This window comes from Emys orbicularis, chromosome 11 (genome assembly GCF_028017835.1).
Source record: "Emys orbicularis isolate rEmyOrb1 chromosome 11, rEmyOrb1.hap1, whole genome shotgun sequence".
Taxonomy (NCBI): Eukaryota; Metazoa; Chordata; order Testudines; family Emydidae; genus Emys; species Emys orbicularis.
Window position 1 is genome coordinate 42,434,916 of NC_088693.1, and position 22,303 is coordinate 42,457,218.

Genomic DNA, 22,303 nt, shown 5'->3' on the forward strand with positions numbered 1-22,303 from the left:
CTTACAGTGCTGCAGCAGCACAGCTGGGCCCCAATAGCGAAGATGTACCTACACCAACGGGAGAGCATCTCCCATCGGCATAGGTACTCCACCTCCTCGAGAGGCAGGAGCTATGTCGACGGGAGATTTTCCACACCCGAGTGATGTAGTTGTACTGATATGTTTGTCGTGTAGACCAGGCAGATGTCTACACTGCACACTAAGCCTGGGTCTTTGGGAACCAGGCTTGTGGACATGGTGTTTCCCAGCCTGTGCTGGAGCTTCCATCTGGATTGTAAACCTGGATTTACAATTGCTGGACCTGGGTCCCACAGCTGTGCTAATACATCCATATTGCACTATGCAGACCTTCTAACTTGGGTCTGTGGCTTGAACTGCGTTCACACTGCAAAATGACAGGGCTAGGACTTAAGCCACAGTGAGAGTTGGGCTCTGACCCCCTCTCCTCCAGCAGGTCCTGGGTCCAAGGTCCTGAGTGACTGCTGAGCTGAGTCAGACTGATATATGGATGGAAGGGGTGCTTGGGCTCAAACCTGAGTCAGAGCCTGGGCTTAATGTGCAGTGTGGACATATCCACAATGAATTAGTGGCAGAGTCAGGATTAAAACTCAGAACTTCCTGTCTTCAAACCCTGTGCTCTTTCAGCCTTACAAACTATTACATATTTTTCTGAGTAAAATGCATGTAAAGTGCCACACCAATAAGGTTTTAAATTAATTAATTGTCATGATTTCAAACATACCTTTCAGAAAAACAATGACAATATATTAAATTGAAGTAAAGCACATTCAAAGCAAATACTGCAACAACAAAGAAATCACTCTCAGGAGAAGGTGACTAAAAGAAAAAATGTGCAGGGTTAAATTAAATGAAATACATCAACCGTGAAGGGCTATTCTCTTTATACAGCACAGAATAGACCTATTGGATTGGGTAAGAGGTGGAGTAAGTCAAAGAACTTTGTGCCATGTAGAATATATACCATAATTTCAGTCAGTCTTGAAAGCAAAGAACTGCAAAAGGAGAACACTCCATTTAATGTAGAGCGTCTCTAGCTATTGATCCTAATCTACACTGAACTCAAGGGAAAAAATCCATACCAAAAGCATGCTGAGGTTTGAGCCATCTATGCATCCATCCTTCAGCAATCACCTTCTCTATTAAAATCACTCCAAGTCTTTCTTCAGTGATGTCCTCATGCCAGGCCATCAGATTTCCTAGTGTCTGACCCTACTGTCACAGGCATTTCCTCTACATTTAAGCTGCAGTGCTAATGATAAAATCTTTATTAAATGCAACACGAAATATAATACCTTAACAAATCCAGCCCCTAAAAGAGGAATTTGTGATTCAAAGATAGCAGTCAGAAAAAAAGAATCACAAATAGCCCACAAAAGACAGATCATCACTGCCTATAAACAAAAGCCAGAGGTAAAATTCTGGCCCCATAGAAGTCAATGCAAAACTCCCTTTGACTTTAACAGGGCCAGGATTTTACCCAAAGACCTCAAAATAATGCCAGCTCACAGCCCCCCAAAATGTATGTGCCAATTTTTTTAAAGAGCTATTGGCTTCTAAATGGGTTAAATTACTACAAATTACAGAGCTATGTTTTGAAATGTGTTAAAATAAAGACTATATATGCAACTATATATGTTTATTGTACCCATTTCTATTAAGAACTAGGCAAAGATTAGAAGTTGGAGCCAGACAAATTCAAATTAGAAACAAGGTACCAATTTTTAATGGTGACAGTGATTAACCACTGGAACAGGGAAGTAGTGGATTCCCTGTCTCTTGATGTCTTCAGACCAAGACTCAATGCCTTTCTGGAAGATGTGCTTTAGTAAAACTTAATCATTGGGCTTAATAGTGGGTAACGGAGTGAAATTCTATGGCCTGTGTTATACAGGCCAACATTAGGTGATCTAATGGTACCTTCTGGCCTTAAAAAAAAAAAAAAAAAATCTATGAATCACAAAACTCATTGTAACAGAGTGGCTTGCCCTTAAGGGGTGAAGGGCCTATGGCTAGACAGCCCTGATTAAGAAGGAGCCACACGTGGGCTGGATCAGGTAGTTCACTATAAGAGTGGCAGGCAGCTATAATGAAGAGGAAGCTGGAGAGAGAGAGAAGACGCAGTGCAGTGCAGGGGAGTCGTGAGTTAGAAAAAGTGAAAACTGTTTGGTTATACGTGCAGTTTTTCTCCTCTTGTGAGAAGTGATGATTCTCTTCTGTCTCATCACAATGAGAAAGCCAGCTCTGAATACTGTGAGACTTGGCCTCAGCATGATTTCTTCAAGGCAGAGTGCTCTATAGTCTAGGGACCTCTGCAAAGGGCTCTCGGCCTCCATATTCTGACAGCTTCATCCTGGGTCTTGACAGTTCCATTGTCCCTGATGAATATAGCTTTCTTGATGGGATGTGTTTGCAGAGGCAGTCTATGCGATGCCCTGGCCACAATCAGTTGAGTCATGTAGGCTGATGCCAGGGCCTTGAACTGTATCAGGAATCAAATAAGGCGCCTATGAGGTTCATGGGGTGCACTTTAGCAATGTATTCATGCCAGTGTAGCACAGCCAGGCCCCTTCCATCAACCTCAGATAGAGTAAGTCACTATACTTCAACCAGCTGAGAAAGGCATGCATCATAGTTGCCCGATTGCCCTCTGATAGGAACTGATACAGCTTCTTGGCTAGCCAGAGATGATAAAATCAATTTCTCCTACAACTGTTCTTTGAGCATCCCTACAGATTCCCAGGCTTGAAGTGTCGGTGGTGCAACTCTGACAGTGGAACACGTCACAGCAGTTTTGTTGGAGCAATCTCACATGCCCCCCTCCTGCCCTATAAAAGGGGGTGTGGTGTTTTGGCTGCCTCAGTTCTTTCTAACTATGGTTGCAGACAGACTGGAACCTGGCTGGATCCAGCCTAGATCCACTTCTTCAATCAGCAGTGATATAGCTACTTTTAGTTGTTCTTAGTTAGGAGTTTAGTTTTCTCTCTTTCTTTCATTTTATTCAAATTATTTTATTTGTTGAGGCTCCTTTAGATTCTGCACCCTAGTGCGGTCTCATGGGTCCTATGGTACATCTGAAGGAAGGGCCAGACTTAGGGAAAATCACAGCCTGGGTGAACTTTTAGCACCTTTCTTTGAGTCCAGATGCATGGGGGTTGGGTGGATGGAGGGAGGGAAGGCAGCTCCCCATCCAGTGACCGTTCCCACTGTGGCTGGGAAGCAATGGGGGCAAGAAGCACGGGGAGGGTTGGTGCAGAGCTTCCTGCAGCCAGGGGAGGTTCCCAGAGGTGGGAACCACCTATTATTAAGGTTGCCTGACACGTCCCATTATAAGACCATGTTTTCAGCTGCTTATAATCTTGACAAACTTGAACTGTTTAGCTGATATTTTGTGAGAATGAAGCTAGCAAAATAATACATTGTTTTGCTCCTGTCAAAAAGATCTGGAGCTCCCTCCCCACTTTTTTTTTTTAATAGCATGCAGTACATCAAGCTTAGACCCATACATTAAACAATGAAGAGAAAACAAAATATTGAATAGCTTCTCAGTAAGTGAACACTATCCATCCTGGGCACTGACTGGGGTAGAGGTCCCTGTGGAAAAAATAATGTGTGACCATGTAATTAAAGACTGTGTCATAATGTAAACACACAAAGGTGCCAAATTAAGATTGCACTGGCATAGGCAACCTTAATTCTGGTATTCCCTAACTTTTGAGTGTTTCACTCTTCAATTTATTAATAGTGAGAAAGTGTGTGTCAGTGAGAGAGAGAGGAGAGAAGATATGATAGATCTAGGTGGGACAAAAACGAGAATTTTTGAAGAGGAGGACCAATTGCCCATTCCAACTCCCTGGGATCTGAAGAACAGGAATGTCTTTGGAGTGTTTCCTCACCCATTCCTGCTGGGGATTGAGAGTGAGTCAGTACTTGTGAGAATAGTTTTCTAGGGAACATGTTAAATTACCACTGCTCTACAGCCAAAATGCTTCTGAAATAAATGTAGTCAAACTTTACTAATTCTGGGTCACTGAGAACGAAAATGATGCTTAAAATTGTTGATTGGCTCTAGTTTTCAAGATATGCTATTGGGTCAGTATATACGACCCTTGACTTGGGAATGGCGGAGGATAAGTGAGTTATAAAGGGAAGGGATCTCAATTTAAACCAGAAATGACTAAAATACATCTTTGACTGGATCTATGAATAAATCTATGACTGGGTTTGGACAGGACTTGCTTTTTAGGCAAAACAATGAATGATGCAATCTGAAGCTGGTATTGCGTCATACATGATATGAATTGCATCATGTTATTCCTAGAAGTCATGGATGATGCAATCATAAGGAAGCTTACATCACTCTGCTGAACAAATTGCCCTATATCAGCTCTAGAAGTCATACAGTGTCGTGCTCTCTTATTTGTCACTGCTTGATTTTGCAAAGGGACACATTTCTGTTTAGCCAAAGTGAGCAGAGATGCCTCGTACTTGTGTGAACAGTGCTTGTGGTGATAACAGAAGATAACTTCTGCTATGCTTGTGGTGAAGTGACTTTTGCATCACAAAAGCGCAGTATAACCACTATGGTTAAGAAAGCCTATCACCTTTATTTTGGCTGCAAAATTGGAGATATGGACAAGAGGTGGGCCCCACACATATGCTGCAACACTTGTGCAACAAATCTTCGCCAGTGGTTGAACAGGAAAAGGAAATCTATGCCTTTTGCAGTGCCAATGATTTGGAGAGAGCCAACAGATCATACCAGCAATTGTTACTTCTGCATGGTGCCTCCAGTTGGGAAAGGTGTGTCAAAGAAGAAAAAGTGGACTGTGCATTATCCAAACATTCCATCAGCTATACGCCCAGTACCCCACGGAGAAGGACTGCTGGTTCCTGATGCACCAGAATCATTCTCACTTGAGTCAGACGAGGAAGAGGAAGAGGATGAAACTTCTGGTCCTGAAACATCAATGTCACAGGACCCACATTTTCTCCCATCCTCCTCCTCTGAACCACACCTCATAACACAAGGTGAACTGAATGACCTTGTCAGGGATTTGGAACTACCCAAGAGTAAGGCAGAGCTGTTGGGCTCCAGACTACAGCAGTGGAATCTCCTGGCAGGTGATGTTAGGGTTTCCATGTTCCGTGACCGTCAAAAGGATCTTGTCCCATTCTTCTTCATGGAAGGTGATCTTGTAGCCTGCAACAACATCGATGGTGTGATGGCAGCCCTCAACATCGTTCACGATCCAGATGAGTGGAGACTGTTCATTGATTCATCGAAGATGAGTCTTAAAGCTGTTTTACTGCATAATGGCAATGTTTTGCCATCAATTCCAGTTGGTCATGCAGTCCATATGAAGGAAACCTATGACAACATGAAACAACTTTTGAGGTGCATAAACTATGATCAACATCAGTGGCAGCTTTGTGGCGATTTGAAGGTTGTTGCTCTCTTGCTTGGTCTGCAGACTGGATACACAAAGTACTGCTGTTTTCTCTGCGAATGGGATAGTCGTGCAAGAGATTCCCACTACATCAAGAAAGATTGGCCACTCCGACAGTCATTGGAGCCTGGGAGGAAAAGTGTTCAGCATCCACCACTTGTTGAATCAAGGAAGATTTTGTTACCACCCTTACACATCAAGCTGGGTCTGATGAAGAACTTTGTCAAGGCCATTGACAAAACACAAGCAGCTTTCAAGTACCTCCATGGAAAATTTCCAAGGTTAAGTGAAGCTAAGATAAAGGAAGGTGTCTTTGTTGGTCCTCAGATTCGTGAACTTCTTCGAGATGATGCATTTGACCATGCACTGCGTGGCAAGGAAAAGACAGCATGGAAAGCCTTCCAGTTAGTGGCAATAAATTTTCTCGGAAACAACAAGGCAGACAACTACAGGTTGTTGGTGGAAAACCTCCTCAAGGCATACAAAAGCCTTGGTTGCAACATGTCACTAAAGATACATTTTTTGCACTCTCATCTAGATTTTTTTCCATCGAACTGCGGAGCAGTGAGCAACGAGCACAGCGAGCGATTTCACCAGGACATTGCAACAATGGAGAAACGCTATCAGGGCAAATGGAGCCCATCAATGCTTGCAGACTATTGCTGGAGAGTGACAAGAGATGCTCCATTTAATGAATACAAGAGACAAGCCAAGAAGCGCCGAGTAGACACTGAATAGGACTAAACTATGTACATAATAGTTTTTTGCCTTTTGTTTCATAATAAATTTTATTTATATAACCCTTTTGCTGATTTTTAAAGTGTTACATAAACAGGACAGGTGAAATATTATCATGTAAAGCAACCATAAACACATGAAGAGACCTAGGTTTACAATTTATGATTAAAACTCTACTATCTACACAATATACATAGACATAAAATGTAAAAACTTAAATATCTTAGAAACAGTAGCCAATCAGTTGTTTTAATTGTCATATTTGAATTCAGCACATCAAAATACATAATAAATAGCACATTTTATCTCTGAAGCAGACGACTTCTCAAAAATTGTAGACCAGTGTTATTAATTCATATTGGAGAGTTTGCAATGCTCTGTGTAGATACTTTAGTTTGCTGTAATACAGTGGTTCTCAAACTTTTGTACTGGTGACCCCTTTCACATAGCAAGCCTCTGAGTGCAACCCCCCCTTATAAATTAAAACACTTTTTAATATATTTAACACCATTATAAATGCTGGAGGCAAAGCGGGGTTTGGGGCAGAGGCTGACAGTTCGTGACCCCCATGTAATAACCCCCTGAGGGGTCCCGATCACCAGTTTGAGAACCCCTGCTGTAATACCATGTAACATAGCGTTGCTTGTCATCAAATAGCTATTCATGCTGCAAGGGAACTCGAGTTTATATATATATATATATATATATATATATATATATGTTTCACAATGTTTTCATTCTGAGAAGTTCTACAAAGTACAGAAACTTTGGGGGAAACTCAGATAATCCAGGAGGATTTAAAAATAGTGTCAAATATGCCTATTACTCTTCTTCACTAGAGCCACACAGGCTCTTTGTTTTTGTGGACTTGTCCCATTGGAGCTGGTGTTTCCTTTCTAAATGTCATTTAAGCAGTGACATCGCAGGCGTCCATCCTGCTTTCATCAATTGACCAATGTGCAGCAGATACTGAAAATACCTGCTGGGCCATTTGCACTATCAATGTAAAAAAAAAAAAAAAAAAAAAAACCATAACACCGCAGCCAACCTTACCTTTCTGCTGATTCTCTGCTGTTGCACCTGGTGGCACTAATGGATGCTCAGTGAGACAGACATTGTCTGAAACCTGAAAATAATGTAGGTTGAAACTCTCCAGCCTGAAGTATACACCCTTTTGCTTTCCTTACTGGCATGTTTTGTGCCGTCCCAGGGCCCTCTTCCTCCTTAGAAGAAACACTGTGAATATTAGGAGTTTCAGTCAATATTATTGCCCCCTTCTCTCTGCTAGACTCAGTGACTGACTCCTCAGTCTAAGACACAACCAGATTCTTTGTCCACTTCCATGTCTAGAAAGAAATTTAGAGAGGCACAGTTATTGTCATAGCCAATGGCTCCACATATAGCATTTGCTGTTTGGCTCCTGTTCAACAAGATCTGCTTAGTTTGTCTAGTTGTGGAGGAGGGAGGGGAAGATACAGTTGACCTTTGTTTCCGTACAATAGCACCACTCGTTTTCTCAGAGTGGCAGTGGCACAGACACATTGTTTTTCAGGAGGTATATATTTGATGGATTATACCTAGTGAACCTAGCTAAAGCAGCAGCCACAGCCCCTTTCATGTTGCTGAACATGAAGTGATATAGTCAATCTCATTATGTTAGACTACAATTTTGTGGCAGTGCACTAAAGTGACAAACCTTTGCTAAAATGGAGAGAACGCTAACCTGTCAGAGGAAAGGGGTCAAGAAGATTTCATGATTTGGAGAAAGGCCTCAAAGATTTGGGTTGTCCCCTGAGGATACCCAAGGACACAAAAATCAGTCAATCATTCATTCATGGATGGTATTATTTATTTTAATGTCCCAAACATGCTAGATGCTTTGCAGACAAATATGGAGACCAGATGTCTGCTTCCTAAAGATCTTATAAATAAAATTGTGCTTCCTACAGCCTTTCAGCAGACAGAAGTGACATACCAGTATTCCCTGGCTTTAAATTAAGTAGTCTGACTTGTTTACCACCCTGTTCCCTAATTTGTGTTTGGTGATGAAGTTCACTATATTCCTTTTAAAAGCATCAGATATAATATCTTTAAAGTCTCTCAGTCAATTAGGTTACATCTGAATGCAGTGAGGTTGCTCTAATTTTGCATAGATTTCTTAAGTCCAGACCTATAAAATACTCTCGTTATGAAACATTTGGGTGATGATCATTAAAAATATTATTCTCTGGATGTGAAATCCCAGCCCCATTCAAAACAATGGCCGAACTCTCACTGATGTTAGTAGGGTCAGGATTTCAGCCTAGATGAGGGAATAATTAGAGTTCCATTACTAGGAATATACTTACAAATTATCCTTCTGAAGCAGGCATAAGATACCCAGACTTCCCCCGCTCCTCCTGCCATTTACAAATATTTCATTGTGTCCAGTAGTTAGATCAGTGTAAATTTCCCAGCTTCTCTAAATGTGAAATATAGTGCCACTCCGGGCCCTTTCCTAAATGAGTATAGCAGGGTCCCCTCATGGCCAGAGCTGCCTCTGCAGTGCCCTCCTAACAATTCCTCCCCTCTTCAGGACTCTCCCATTACACACTCACCAAATAAACAGCCTCCAGGTCCTTCTTTAGACTTTTTCATTTCCCTAATACAAAAAACTAAAACTGACAACAACAGCAGAACGGCTACCCTGCTGGTCCACAGCTTACCGCCAGGCCTCCTGCCTCTGGCAGCCTCAGCAACTCTCACGACCCCCCCTGACTAGCAGCTTCCTCTTCATTGCAACTTCCTGCTGCTCTCATAGTGGAACCAGCTGTGGCTCTTTCATAATCAGGGCTGGCCAGCCCTAGGCCTTCCAGTCCTTACAAGTAAGCCCTCCTTACACTCCTCCCCTAAAACATCACCCACCCCAGGGCAAGTTCTACTTGAGGAGATACTTCTCACCCACCCACTCACAATTTACCAGTGTCACTGGCCATATGAATGCAAGAATGGGGCTTTCAGAGACTCCAGCTCCTTTCCTGTAGGGTTGCCTGATGTTCCTCAACTAAATGCTCCCATGTTCCCTGAGAAGCCGCTTGAGCTATCCACACTTCCCTTGTTTCCTCAAGACCCACCCTTTAGGTGCCCACCACCTCCCGATGGGACATTGTCTGGGTCCCAACAACCACCCCTAGAGCACAGTTTGGGTTCCACTGTCCCTGGTCTGGCACTTGCTTCCCAGGACTCCTCTCTGTCTGGGACCTAACACTAAAACTTCTGCACTGTCTGTCTGTCTCAACTTCTTTCCCTGAGTGATCTGGCTTTCTGGTCTAAACTCTCTCCTGTATCTATAGAGTGGGCCAGAACCCCTTATTCTTCCTGCCTCTTTTCAGATACATGGAGTTCATAAAGTCTACTAACAAACTATACATAACACCAACATGTCCCATTTTTGGCAAGGTCCGTTCCCTTTCTTGTACTCCTCAGACCAATGTCCAACTTCCTTGTGGTTCCAGTCTTCAAAAGAGCAAGCACTCCACTTATGACCTTCCATCCCAATGTCAAGCTGTCTGGGGTGGCTCATGAACCTGGGTACCAACTTCAGGACAGGCTGTTACAAACCAGGGCACAAACCCCAAACAGATTGTGAGTTCTATACTTAGATTTCACCAACCAAATATCAAGTGTGAACTCTAGCACTATAACAGCCTTAACATGGAGTCACAGACAGTCCCCCTTGGGAACTCCAGTCTATCTTACCACCCAGGCAAGACTGCCTTGTGATATATTGTCCCTTACACCAAAAATCACAACAATATTCAGGTTATTCTCAGTCTCAAAGGACTGGCCACTTACCGCAGGTCAATTGCACTCTAGATCCGACACCAAAGACAACACTTGTAGTGAATCCTATAATAAACTATCTAAAGATTTATTAACTAAGAAAAAGAAATGAGACTTATTTACAAAGTTAAAGCAGGTAAACATACACACACAAATGAGTTACAGTGTTAGGTTCCAGAAGGTGGTAAAAGCTTCTATAATAAGCAAGCTCCATAAGTCCTTAGGGCTAACCCAGGCCAAGCACTGGGGATCCCTTGCTTATGCTTAGCCATCCCAAAGTCCAAGCAGCACAGAGAACCAGTTCTTTCTTGTCAGGGATTTTTATTTCCTTCCCCCAGAATTCAAACTGATGGGACGAGTCCACCTACACATCTCCTCTTCTTGGGTGTAGGGAGGAGTAATCAACAAAGTCTTTTGTCCTCTGATGTTCTAAAATGGCTCATTTGGTTTTAATGGGCCTTCTTGGTGAGCAGGACCTAATACTTTCTGTAAGAAGTCAGCATTTTACATTAATTAATGCTCCTTTCCTGTTTGATAACTTATACAATTACAGAGGTTTACAGTGCAAACACGCAATATAACCTTATAACATGGAGTACAGAAGATATAACTGAGATTAATGCATGCAGCAACTTACAAGCATTTCACAAAGTCTAAATACTAAACGTGTATAAATCTAATACCTATTTTAACAATACTAGCACAAAGGTGAGCCAGACTGGTTTCCAGATATGCATTTGTCAATGTTCAGTGAGGCCTAAGGGCCTTGGCATGAGCTGGCACCTGGTCTGCCAGCATCACATGAGAAATATACCTTGTAGAGGCTCTTCTTCCTCCTCAGAGGGGACAGACTCTTAGTAGACGACCCCAGGCTACCCATGTGGCTGAAATAATACTCTGTAAAGTCACATTCCATGACAGGCGGTTCCTCTGAACGCGTTCTGCTTTCCCACAACAAAAACACACTACTGGGGTCTCTCTATCATTCCTTATGGAGTTTTTACCAATTGGCCAGGATAGATGAGCTATTGTTCATTCTTCTGATGCCCCATGTCCTGGGCTAGTTTTAATTTCTTCCCTCTGCGGGCTTCTCCTGGTCGGGGTATCCCTGCTACTGGCCTTCCCCCGAAATTGGGTGGTCCTGATCTGGCCCATTGCTCCAACAGCTCGGCTCCCTCCGCTTCCAAGCAAGCCTCTGCCTTCCCCAGCCAAAACCACTCTAACTGGGTTTGAGCTCCCACAGGCAGGACTTACAAGAATTGTTCTAGAACAATGAAGTCCATGATTTTCCCCAGAGAGTTCATCTCTGGACTCAGACCCCGTTCAGCCAGATTCCACAACCTCTGGGCTACCACGTGGGATCATGCACCCTGCGGAAATGGCTCGATGCAGAATTTATGCTGGAATGCTTCTGGCATCAGTCCTAATCTGTCTAAAATGGCTGCTTTCAATTTGGGGCATCTGAGTTTTGCCTGCGAGTCACTCAAAGCTCCATAAGCAGCTTGAGCCTCGCCAGTGAAAAATGGCACTGTTCTGGCTGCCCAAGTGGAGTCTTCCTGGCCCACAGCATGGGAGACCTGCTCAAAGATGCAGAGAAAGGCATCAGTGTCATCCTCAGGGCCCCCATTTTGCCCAGGCCAGGCCTGCCCTGTATTAGTCCTGTGTAAAAGTCTCTAGTTACTGCAGAAACTGCTCCTTTTGTTGGCATTGAGACCCCCGCCACTGCTGCTGGCTGGCAAACTGTATCTCTCTGCTACTTCTGTTGCCTTTGCAAAAGTTATAGGAGTAGGGCCTGACTCGATTGTTGCAGTTCTGTGAGTAAGTGGACAATGTCCTCCATCCCTCTTGTAATGGCATCCCTTCAGTTTCCACTTCCCTCCTTGATGGAACAAAGTCGTGAAATTCATATAGTAGGGTCGGCCGCCTCCCATGCACCCCCATGTGCCTCTGTGGTTCCCTGCTAACAATTTTTCCCCTTCTCAGAACTCTCCCATTACATTAACACCAAACAAACAGTCTCATAGGCCCTTCTGTCCAGTCTTCAGTCTCCAGGTCCTTCTGGCCAGGCTTTTATTCCTTTCATTTTCCTAATACAGCAAATCAAAATTGAAAACAACACCACAACAGTTACCCTGCTGGTCTTGAGTTCTGTCCTCAGAGGTATCTCTTCCACAGCTTAGCGCCAGGCCTCCTGCCTGTGGCCATCCCAGCAAGTGGGGAAATGACTGTCAAGTAGTTTCTCCTTTGAAGTTTCATTCTGGACTTTTTTTAAAATGCCCTTCCCTAGATCATATGGTGATTTGGGCCTTGTAATTTACTAGTCATAAGAAAAAATGGCAAATGTCATATCCCTTTATCATGATCCTCCTCGCACATTTTCCTAAGCAATGATTATCTGGCAACTTTATAAAACCGTGCAGTGAAGAGCAACGCATGAAGTAAAGCAAGCTGGAAGGGGTTGCAAGTGCTTTGGAGGATAGAATTATAATTCAAAATGATCTGGAGAAATGGTCTGAAGTCAATACGATGAAATTCAATAAGGACAAATGCAAAGTACTCCGCTTAGGAAGGAACAATCAGTTGCACACATACAAAATGGGAAATGACTGCCTAGGAAGGAGTACTGCGGAAAGAGATCTGGGGGGTCATAGTGGACCACAAGCTAAATATGAGTCAACAGTGTAACACTGTTGCAAAAAAAGTGAACATCATTCTGGGATGTATTAGCAGGAGTGTTGTAAGCAAGGCACAAGAAGTAATTCTTCTGCTGTACTCCGTGCTGATTAGGCCTCTACTGGAATATTGTGTCCAATTGTGGGTGTCACGTTTCAGGAAAAATGTGGACAAATTGGAGAAAGACCAGAGAAGAGCGACAAAAATGATTAAAGATCTACAAAACATGATCTATGAAGGAAGATTTTAAAAATTGAGTTTGTTTAGTCTGGAAAAGAGAAGACTGAGAGGGGACATGATAACAGTTTTCAAGTACATAAAAGGTTGTTACAAGGAGAAGAGAGAAGAATTGTTCTTCTTAACCTCTGAGGATAGGACAAGAAGCAATGGACTTAAATTGCAGCAAGAGAGGTTTCGGTTGGACATTAGGAGAAACTTCCTAACTGTCAGGGTGGTTAAGCACTGGAATAAGTTGCCTAGGGAAGTTGTGGAATCTCCATCATTGGAGATTTTTAAGAGCAGGTTAGACAAACACCTGTCAGGAATGGTCTAGATAATACTTAGTCCTGCCATGAGTGCAGGGGACTTGAGGTCCCTTCCAGTCCCATGATTCTATGCCATGCTCACAGCAGAGATACGTGGACCAGTGATCAGACTGTAGTTTATGAGTAAAATTTTCAAAACTATCCAAGTGACTTTCCCAAGTGAAAGTCAAATGGAACTGAGACCCCTAAGTCACTTAAGCACTTTTGAAATTTTTACTCTACATGTTATTAAACCACCTGGACAATTGTTCAGTTTGCTGAATCTGCCGCTACAACATAAGTGTTAAATGGTGGTTTGATTTTTGTTTGTTGTTAACTCTGCAGTCAATCTACTGTTGGAGTTTCAGCAGCAGTTTGTAGTGTAGCTTACTCCCAAGCAGAGGTGCAACCAGTATTTTCTTAAGGAAGGGACCCCGGCCATGAGGCAGAGAAACTGGTGGTGTGTGGGATGCCTCGTGGGTACAGCCCAGCTTGGCATATGGCTCACAGAGAGCAAAGCCAGCCCTAGGGAGGTTTGGGTGGCTGCAGGGAGGGAAGGAAGCACTGGGACATGCCGAGCCCATGCTCTCAGTGCCAGGGCAGGTGCAGCCCACAGAACACAGGGGCAGGTACTGTGCAGCTCTTTGAGTCCCCATCACCCTTGCTGTCAGACAGCGGGATGTGGGCAGTCATTCCTTGTGGTTGGAGCAGGAGTCAATAGCCAGGAATAGGAGCCTAGGATCAGAGCCAGAGCCAAAGGCCAGACCCAAGAGCCAGAGCTGGAGTCAGGGATCGGAGCCAAGGGTCAGTGCTGGGTTACTTGGAGTGAGACAAGGCAGGGGCAGAGCTGGGTCTGGGGCAGGAATAGGGTGGGAGCAGGACTGGGAACAAGCAGGCATAGGAGCTCTCACAGCTGTGGGTGAATGCTTTGAGCAGCCACTCAACTACGGCTGCTGCTGGGCTTAAGAGCTGGTCTGCTGCCTCTTTTCACCAGTCAGGCTGTGTGGCCAATCAGGCAGCCTACTACAGGCCAGCTGATCTCGTTAGGTGGCCCAGGGACTGTCTCTGCTGCAGGCCCTAGTTCCCAACACTTGCTTCTCATGGGAAGTCTTGGCATCTGGGTGGCAACCCCTGCCCCCATCCCTGCTGCTGCCCTGCCTGAGACCTGGGGCTTAGGGAAGTGACAGGGCCTCCCCTTCAATCTACAGCACTGGGGCTCCAGCAGAGGCTCCCCCACTAGGCAGGGATGCAGGCACCCCAGCTCATTACTTCCTGTGCAGGAGGCAAGCCCCTGGCTGTAGGTTTGCCCCGAGCTGCTGTCTCAGGCATGGCCAGGAGGGGAGGCAGTGACTGCTGGGTCTCTGCTCAGTGCCAGCTGCGGGGGGGCCTGATGACAAAATCATCGGTAACCATACACACCCTGCTTTCTACATTGATTGAACTCTGTCATCAGCGGCGGCTCCAGGCACCAGCGCTCCAAGTGCGTGCCTGGGGCGGAAAGCCGCGGGGGCGCCCTGCCGGTCCCTGCGAGGGCGGCAGTCAGGCAGCCTTCGGCGACTCTAGCTTTTTTGCCGCCCCAAGCACGGCAGGCAGGCTGCCTTCGGCGGCACGCCTGCGGGAGGTCCGCCGGTCCCGAGGATTCGGCAGCAATTCGGCGGCAGGTACCCCGAAGCCGTGGGACCGGCGGACCTCCCGCAGGCGTGCCGCCGAATCCGCGTTACCAGCGGACCTCCCGCAGGCGTGCCGCCGAAGGCAGCCTGCCTGCCGTGCTTGGGGCGGCAAAAAAGCTAGAGCCGCCCCTGCGTATCACAGGTTGCTGGCCCCTTTTAGGGGAATCTGGGTCCAAGCTACCTGTGACCAGCTAATGTAAGGAGCCCATCCAGGGCAGTTAATTGAGCAACAAGCACCCGGGTCTGATAAAAAGGCCCTCGTGGCTCAGGTACAGGGAGGTGCTCATAAAGAGACACGCTCACATAAATGACAGGCGCTCCCACAGCTGAGACCCCCAGGCCCCAAGGAGGAGGGCTGAGCCCAAAGGGAGAGACTATTCTCACCGTGACCCATTGAAATCCACTTGCCAAATACCGAACACCCTAAGCCAATGGGAACTAGTTACTTGGAAAGTCGGCAATGATCTCATGGACGTGTCTAATGCCACTTATTCAGTATCTTCAACAAGTGCCATGCTGCAGCATGTAATGAAAGAACAAATGGATGCATGAAAACAACTTTCCTAGGCTTTTCTCAGACCAGGTGAATTAATTGCATTGTCCCAGCTTTCACATGAATCTCAGCATGGTGGGCTAGTAGCTTCTAGTTTTTCCAAACAAAAACTCTATTGGGGATAGAGGAATCTTCCAGTTCTTCTGGACATTCATCCTGATGTAATTCTACTGGCCTCATCACTCCAGAAATAAATGTGATGCACTGTGCTTGAAAGAACTGCAGTGTGAGTGGAGGGCCCAAGCTGGACATCAGGCCAGCAGGGAGGATGCAAGAACAAGTAGTTCACCTGGAGTATCACCTTCCTAGGAGGTTTGCTGTGGCAGACTGCCACTCCAAAGAGGCCTTTGTGTGAGGTTCCTCAGATGTGGGCTTTGCACAGAATTTTGTTGACATAGGAAGATAGATGTGTTTACATTCGGGCACTTCTTTAACCAACCCACTAAGTACTGTTTTAAATACACGCCCTACCTTATTTCTAGTACCCTCTTTAAGCATGCCCTACCCTCTTTCTCATTACTTACAGTAGTACCATGTCTTTGTACTCTTAGGGATAGAGGAGCCCTGCTAATTATATCCAGTTACTCCATTTGCAGAACAAAACGTGTGCCACTCATTTGGTTTAGAACTAAGCTGAAAACCTGAGAGCATGTGAGAGAAAGTTCACAGCACAGTTCAGAAGCATTTTTTCGTCTCATCATTAATGTTCTGATTTATTATTTGTATTGCAGTAGCACCCACAGGCCTTGATCCCATTGTACAAACACACTCCCTGTCGCCAAGAGCCGATTATCCAACTCAGCCCAGGACCTGTAACCTCCTGGCGGTCATGAACAGGTTTCAACGTGTCATGACCAACCTGTCCTTCCCATTTTGCTAAATGGGAGTAAACGTGCTAGATCCTGGCCAGATAGGGAGTGGGATTGCAAGGATCCCAGTATGGAAAAGGTTGAGAATCACTGATCTAATTTAAGACAAGATGCAACAATGTGAGTGTAATGAACAGTAGGATGGAAGGAGGACGGGTAAGTGTCATCACTCTTTTTGCCTCTGTTCCTTATATGTGTGATTTAATCTCTTCTTTGTCCTGGGGAATTTTTCTATCATGAGAGATCATGTTTGATGAGAATCCATGCAGAAACTGGAGGTCAATTTCTATAGGTGCTGGATATTTCCCTATGTTTTTAAGGATACTCCAGGAGTACTCTCCTTTGAGCTCTTTCAGTTCCAACAGCTCTTTAGTAATTATTTTAAATAGAATGTGTAGTTTTTGACATGCAGGAGCATACAGCTTTAAAGATGGGAAAGTGGAAATGGTCCAGTAATCTCATCTGGTGCACTGCTCTCTATTTAATTGCATTGCAGTGGGGGGCAGGTCAGCAAGATGGGTGGGAACAAGTGAGCTATTTTGGTTTTCCTTGACACAGCATAAGACTTTTCTGAAACACTGACTAATGTAATTTCCCAGAGTTGTCAGGATTGTACTCCTTGTGCTGCTGTATCTGTTCCGAAATATTGATTTTAGCAGCAAGGAATTCCTCTTAATAAAGTTTCTTTCATCCCACATTAGAAGATGAGGTTTTAAGTTGGCAAAATGATTAAAAGTAGAAACTATTGCTGAGCAAGATACTTTTTGAAACAATTCTTTCTACAGTACTCGATCCCCGTTTTCATGCATTAATGATGACCCATTTCCCTGCATTTCATTGATTAGAGCTGCATTATGAAAATAGTGTTACCATTAGAAATGAGATACATATTAACTATGTTTATAGTGACTGCATATATAGTTCAACATTGTAAATGTAATCTGATTCAATTTTGCTTTAAAATAGTATTTCCATTATATGTAGTCTAGGCTAAATTCTCATTAATATTAGAAAACATATTTAACTGCCACTGATTCAGAAGGAATCAACTCAATGGTTATAATCTATTTAGGAAGGATCAAGAAGGCAAAAGTGCAGGTGCAGTGATACTTCATGTCAAAAATGGCATTACCTGTATCCAAGTCACTGATAACTCGGAAGAAAATTATCTTAAATGTTTATGGATCAATGTTCTAACAGTAAAGGATTAGATTAGTTGTTTTCTGCTACAGACCACCAAATCACACTCAGGAACAGGATGTCCAGCTCCTTATGTATCTACCTACAATGTGGAGGGGGGGGGGGGAAGCTGTGTGATCTGGGGACTTCAATTTGAATGACCTGTGCTGGAGGTCTCATGCTGCCAGTACTAAAACATTCTTGGAATTTCTAAATATTAGAGATGACAATTTTCTTGCTCAACGTGTTGCATCCATTATGGGGGAATTCTATATTAGACCTCGTCTTGACTGATAAAAAGGAACTGATAACAGAACTAAAAATTAATGGTAACTTAGGTACAAGTGATCATGACTTGATCACATGTATAATGTGTAACCAGACATATTTTAATTTATATATATATATATATATATAAATTTATATATATATATATGTATATATATATACATACACACACACACACACACACACACACACACACACTCCCACACGTTGTCCTTTAAAAGGACTAATTTCACAAAGCTGAAAACAATTATGAGCCAAACCTGCTGTGAGGAAGAATTTAGTTAGAAAAGTGTGAGTGGTAATTGAGAATTGCTTAAGAAGACTTTACTAGATGTCCCCAAAGCCACAATCCCACAAATCAAGGAAGGCCATATTGGTTAAAAAAAACACAAGCTGGTTTAGAGAAGAAGTGAAGACAGCTATAAAAAATAAATAAAAATATATAACAAATGGATGAAAGGCAAAGTTGATATTAATGAATTATAAATCAGAAGATAGGAATTGTAGAAAATTGATAAGGGAAGCAAAGAGACAAGGAGAAATCTATGACTTGCAAAGTTAAGGACAAGAAGTTTTGTTGATTAAGTATATAACATCAACACTATTTCCTTTAACTACTGTAAGGAATTTGACTTGGTACTACATGATATTTTGATTAAAAGCTAAAAAAAAAAAATTAACATGGCTCACATTAAACAGATTAAAAAGTTTAAAATGAATAGGTTTTAAAACATAATTATAAACAGGGAATCATTGTCAGGCTGGTGGGTTGCTAGTGGGATCCTGAAAGGATCCGTTCTTGACCCTATGTTATTTAACACCTTTATCTATGACCTGGAAGAAAACATCTGATAAAGTTTGTTGATGACACAAAAATCAGGGAAGAGGTAAATAATGAGAACAGATCACTGATACAACTCAATTTGGATTGCTTGGTAAGCTGGACACAAGCAAACAGTATGTGTTTTAGTATGGCTATATGTAAATGTATACATATAGGAACAAAAAAAAAATGAAGGCCCTACTTACACAATGAGGGTCTCTATCCTGGGAAGCAGTGACTCTGGAAAAAAAATATGGGGGTCACGCAGATAATCAGCTGAATATGAGCTGTCAGTTTGATGCTGTGGCCAAAAGGGCTAATGCGATTCTTGGATACATAAACAGGGGAATCTTCAAGTGGTAAAGAAGTTATTTTACTTGTATATTTGGCACTGGTGCGACTGCTGCTGGAATATTATGTACAGTCTTGGTGCCCACCATTCAAGAAGATGTTGATAAATTGGAGAAGGTTCAGAGAAGAGCCCCAAGAACAATTAAAGGATTACAAAACATATTTTATAGTTAGGTTTGGCAGAATTTTACTGTACACCTCTACCCCGATATAACGCGACCCGATATAACATGAATTCGGATATAATGTGGTAAAGCAGTGCTCCGGGAGGGGGGCGGGGCTGCGCACTCCAGCGGATCAAAGCAAGTTCGATATAACGCGGTGTCACCTATAACGCGGTAAGATTTTTTGGCTCCCGCGGACAGTGTTATATCGGGGTAGAGGTGTATTTTTTTGAGAATTTTGATGGATAATATTGATGTTTATTTTAAGCATTTTTTTAGATGTTTATCAACTTATATTTTCATGGTTACAGAAAATTATGGGCAGGGGGGAAGTCAGACAATTATTTAATGATAGACATTGAGAGTCAAAAAGTGAAAGCTTTATAAACTGTTGAAATGCACATGGTCAACATCACATGTCAAAGTATACAAAGTAAATATCCTTAAATCAAGAAATTATACCTGCTTTTACTATTCATTTGCTAGTCCATTTGTAACAAGCATAATTCAATAGTCTAAATCACTGAATTTTGACTCTAAATGTTCTCAAGCAGCATTTGTCTTACTTTGCCTATCAATGAAATATTTGTCTTGGTTTGTGTGTGGTAGAATTGATGTTTACCAACATTTACCAACAAAATCTAATCCTTCCAAGCCTACTTATTGTGATAGACCCGAAGAGCTCAATCTATTCAGCTTAAAAAGAGAAGGTTAAGGGGTGACTTGATTACAGTTTATAAATACCTACGTAGGGAACAAATATTTAATAATGGGCTCTTCAGTCTAGCAGACAAAGATATAAGATGACCCAATGGCCAGAAGTTGAAGCTAGACAAATTCAGACTAGAAATAAGGCACAAATTTTTTACAGTGAGAGTAATTAACCATAGGAGCAATTTATCAAAGGTCGTGGTGGATTCTTCATCACTGACCAGTTTTCAATCAAGATTGGATGTTGTTCTAAAAGATCTGCTCTAAGAATCTAGGCCTGTGTTACACAGGAGGTCAGACTAGATGATTACAAAGGTCTGTTCTGGCCTTAAAAACTATGCATCTATGTGAACAGCTTTTATTTTAAGTGAGTGTTTTATTTTTAAGCAAGAATACAGATTTTTTTATGCCTTCAAATGTTTTTATATATTTATATATATATATATAATTGTCCTCATTGTTTTTGTTACTGCCAGTATTGCTTCCTGCAAGATATTGGTAGAAATGAGATATACATATCATGCTGGTATCATAAATGAAATGAAAATAAATGCTGCTCATCACTCTACCGTCTGCCAATTTTTCTATCTCATTCTGCTGCTCCTCAGTGTAATATATTGTAAGAGTTAGTTCTGCCTATAAGGGAATCATGCTTGTTGACAAAAACCTCCAGTTTAAAAATGGCTGTGTATATTAATTTCCCCACATATATGCATGATAGCTAGAAATGGGACATTTGTTCAATGTTCCACAAGTGTTTTTCTGTAATGAATTAACACTACAAGAAATTAATCAGCATCACCTTTCTATTTGCATTATAATGGATTTTAAAATAACTAAAATTTTACTTTAACGTTTGTACTGCAGGGAGGGAGGGGGGACTTTTTACAGCAATGAAACACTCAACATTTTAGACAGCCCAAAAGTATCCTTGATTGTATATAGTGAATTTTTAATCTATTTCCTGGGACTTCTTATTTTATATTTAAGTTACATACAAAAAGAATACAAAACTCTGGTTTTGGTGGTATTATGAAATAGCTTAGAGGATATGGAATGTGACTTTTAGCTTGAGGCAGAACGAACAGTCCACTCTTTTGCTTGACCTCTGTATATCTGGAGGATATGGTAAACATATTGAAACTTTGTTGTGTTCCACAGTGAGGGAATGAAGTGCATCGATTGCTTGTGATTATTAGCTAGAGTGGGATAAGCCTTCTCCTTATTATGCAGATTAGTGAAGCTCTCAGTTCCAACATATTGTACAGATGCAGGAGAGCAGCTGCTCTTACAGATGGTAAATACACAGCTCCATTAGTATGTATCTATTGTCTGCTCTTGGCTTGCTTAGAGGATGGCAGGACTGCGTAAAGAGGAATTGTTATACAGTGAAATGTAAAGGATAACACATACTCTTAAAAATCCTTACCCAAGAGACTATTTACACAGCAGGGCAGACAGCAATCAAATTAGAAATGTACCCTAAATAAGGGCTTTCGTATGTCACAATTAAGCTTGGGTAGTTTTTTAAACAGATTAACCATTAAAATCAAGGAGTATAATTCAAATTTCACAACAAACTGCTGTTAAACAGTCAGATTAAAAGAGAAATCCTATGAGGTTCATTGATGATTTTGTAGTATATTCAGCTCTTTTGGGACCAACTTTTAAAAATAAATAAATAAACACAAATCCTAGTTTATTTTACATAATCTTACAACAGTGTTCAATATGGAATTATATTTCATTTATTACATTTTTCACCGCAAGAATATAGCATTTTCATGCAATTGTTGAATTAATGAGACCTGAAGCAGCTAAGTTTAAGTTAGTATGGACAGCATTGATTGTGCATGCATGTCAATTATTCTTTGAGAAAATGCTAAACAGAACATTAGTTAACTGTGTGGTAATTTTTAATGTTATGCACAATGCTTGCGAAAACATAGCTACAGGCTGATTACTGAAAGTAAAGGGCAGTAATTTGGGACATCATTTGTGTCTTGATGCATTAATTATGATGTTATGAGATATCTTAAAATTTAGTTAATAGTTTACCTTTGTAGTTTCTAGTCAAGAGAGGATTTACTGGGTTTTTGGAGGGAAAGGGTAAAACTCTCATTTATGGTGTCATTCTAGTCTGAAAGTCCTGATATCTAAGAATAAGAACTTGCAGCCAAATTTTTTGGGGAAGAATATGCATTTGGGAGTGTAATGGGGTATACTGGCCCTTTAAGACTAAGGGAGGCCAGAAGACCCCGTTCCAAGGACAGTGGAATAAAGATAGGCCTTGTAGCAGGAAGTGATCCCAGGAAATAGTAGTTGGATGGGAAAGGTACAGTATCCTGGTCTGAAGGGTCCAGGACCAGGAGCTCTGTAGTATAGGGTTGGTTAGAGCTCCCCTCTCTCACAACCAATTCGGGATGGAAGCTCTCCAAAGGAGCTCAGTATATATGCTGCCTTTTCCCTC